The following is a 3,150-nucleotide window of genomic DNA, read 5'->3' as shown; positions in this document are numbered from 1 at the left end:
GTGGGTGAAGGGTTGAGCCTGGAGGAGTGGGGGGATCGGCGCAGGCTCCCTCGTTGTTCAGGATCCCCGAGTGCAGCAAACGGGAGAGTTCCCGGCTGGGAGAGGCCCCACTCAGAGGGAGTCGCTGGCCCAGGAGAGCTCCAAGGGACTCCTTTTGCAGCGCTGTTTGTAGGGCCCCAAGAGAGGGGCTGCAGTCACAGCAATGGTTCATCCTGGCTGCACTTGGCATCAACAGCTTTCTTTGGCAGTGTGAGAACAGGGATGTTGTGCTACTGAGGGAACAAAAACAGTTCCCAGGGCTGCTTCTACAGCAACCAGGAGCTGGTTGGGCAGCAGCAGTGGCTGGAGCAGACAGTGTTTGTGCTGAGCTGCAGAGGAGCTGAGCCCAGGGGCTGTTGGCCAAGGCCGAGGCCCAAGGAGCATTTCTCAGCTGGCAGCATAACATAAAGAATACTTGCTTATTTCAAATACAATACCTGCTTGTAAGCCTTAAAATACAAGGCACAGATCTCTATTATTAAGCTTAGAACTTCCTAATATCTCACTAGATATACTTTTCTGGAGCTTAGGGAGTTATTTTAGCCCAGCGTTAATACACAGACCATTGTTCTATTTGTGCTTATTTGTGTACTTCTTACATAATTTTCTGCTGACCTATCTTATGGCTACTGCTTAGCTCTAATCACAGTTCTGCTGTCTCTGAGGCTTGCCTTTCGCAGCTTTCCCAAAACCCTCTGATTTTATGGATTCCTACACAGAGGAGCTGAGCCCAGGGGCTGTTGGCCAAGGCCGAGGCCCAAGGAGCATTTCTCAGCTGGCAGGGCGGCCTGAGAAGGGGAGGGGGGAATGCAGCAGCACAGGGCCCATGGAATGCATGGACCATTGTGACACCGTGAGGCCCTGTGACACCAAAGGACCATTGTGACACTGTGGGGCCCTGTGAGACCAAGGGACCATTGTGACATTATTGGGCTTCATGGAATCATGGAGAGCACTGTGATATTTCACTCGCCTCATGGAACAGGGGGACCATACTAAAGCTGTATGGTTCCATGGAAGGTAGGGACCATTGTGACACTGTGAGGCCCCATCTACAGAGGGTCCATTGTGACACCAAGTCTCATAGAACTGTGGAGACCATTATGATGCATTGGAGGGGTCATGGAACCAAAAGACCATTGTGACACAGTTGATGAGTTCTCCTTAGAAGTTCTGGTTGTAGATGCGAGGAGAAATGAGGTTAGAAATGGTAGGTAACAGCCTGTCCCTCATGATTCTGTCTTGCCACAGACGACAAAAGCAACAGCCGTCTCTCCCCTGGCTCCTTCTGCTCTTGGACAAGAAGCCAAAAAGGAGCAAAGTGAGCAGGACAACCACATGTGTCCAGCTGTGCTCACAGCACAGCCCCATCATTCCAAGAGACTAAGTGCCAGTTGTGGGTGCTGCTGCCTTTAGTGCAAGGCAGAGGTGCAAGTTTCTGAGCAGCCAGCACTTGCTGTTGCTGGCCGAGGATGCCGAGTGCTGGAGTCCTGCAGGATGTAGCCATTTCCTGCAGGCACTGACAGCTCAAAATTGGCCTTTAACCTGTCATGCTGAGGCACCGAAGAGCTGGGGGCTCTGGATGACCCTTTGGCTGCCTGACTCAGTGAAGCTCTATCTCTGGGCTTCTGCAGTGCTTTGGCCAAGGGCACACATGGCAGTGCTGGAGATCCCAGGGCTATGTTGGTTTTTCCATCGTGGAAAGGTGTGGTTGGCTTGTGGAAGTGTTCTGCAGTATTCCTGAGGAGTTCTTCACTCATACAGACTCTTTTGGCCCAGCTGTCTTTTGGCTTTTGATAAGCTGCAAGGAGATGACTGCGCTGTCCCTGAAGCTGTGGGGGGCCATTTCTGTCCCGTGTGGCCAAGGAAAGGAACCGCGCAGTTGCGAAGCCTTCTTGTCAGGCAAAAGGCAGAGGCAGCGAGTTTCTGTGGATCTGTTTCGCGGTGAAGTCTGCAGCTTTGGAAAGTGCCTTGGAGCCTGGAGTGGGGGTGAAGCTGCAAGTCCTTGAGTGCGGTCTTGTGTTGCTCTGCACAGGAGGGACGTGTTGAAATGGAGGATACAGTATTTGAAGTCAGATGGGCAACTTTTTGGCTGGCCAGCTGCGTGGGCCAAAAGGAGCCAGGGGTGCTGCCCGTCCAGAGCAGCTGAACGTGAGGCAGCGTGTGGCCAGGTGGCCAAGAAGGCCAAGGGCAGGGTGGCCTGTGTCAGCAGCAGAGGGGCAGCAGGAGCAGGGCAGTGAGTGTCGGCCTGTGCTGGGCAGCGCTGCAGCCACAGCTGCAGTGAGTGCTGTGTGCAGTTGTGGGCCCTGTGAAGCAGAACGTCACTGAGGGGCTGGAGCGGGTGCAGAGAAGGACATGGGAGCTGGGCAAGGGTGTGGAGCACAAGCCCAGTGACGAGGTGCTGAGGGAGCTTTAGCCTGGGCAACGGGAGGCTCATGAGGGGACCTTCAGCTTCTACTCTCTCCATTGAACTATTTTAGCCACTTTTTGTAGTTACTTTTTCCCCCCTTTTTTTTAACTGCTGTTTTGTCTTTGCTTGGAGAATGAGGTTTCTTCATTTTCTTTTTTTCCCATCCATGCTGCTTTTCCTCATTATTTTCTGCCCTTTTACAGGACTGGTACTGGTTCTGCTAGAATTTTAATTTCTAAGGTGTCACTGCTGTAGAATGAAATAGTTTTGCACGACAAGACATCATTCAGTGCTAGCACCTTGGTGCAGATGAAACTGTGTATTTCTTGGCCAGCCAGTATGGCATTTGAGATCACTTTCAGGTTATCAACGCCTGTGGCTTTTTGCAGCCCAGGGAATCAATTTGTTTTGTGTTCGGGAATTGAGCAGGATATCAACGGCCTTTCATTCCAACTGGTCCTCAGAGATCAGAGGGGCTGGGAGGGGCTGGGCAGCATTTCTGATTACAGCCACTTCAGCAGTGTCAGTGTGGTTGAGTCCAAGAGAAGAACTTGCTCAAGCACAGATGCAGAAAGAGTGCAGTTCTCAGTGCAATGCTCTGGGTCAGATAATTTTCCATAAGTACCTACAAGCTCCAGATTCCCCAAGAGTGTGGTTTATTGAAGCAGCAGGACAGCAATCTCAGGATTGCTGCTGAGTGG

Source organism: Passer domesticus, chromosome 6 (genome assembly GCF_036417665.1).
Source record: "Passer domesticus isolate bPasDom1 chromosome 6, bPasDom1.hap1, whole genome shotgun sequence".
Classification (NCBI taxonomy): Eukaryota; Metazoa; Chordata; class Aves; order Passeriformes; family Passeridae; genus Passer; species Passer domesticus.
The sequence above is the reverse complement of the archived record's forward strand: the minus strand, read 5'-3'. Positions refer to the sequence as shown.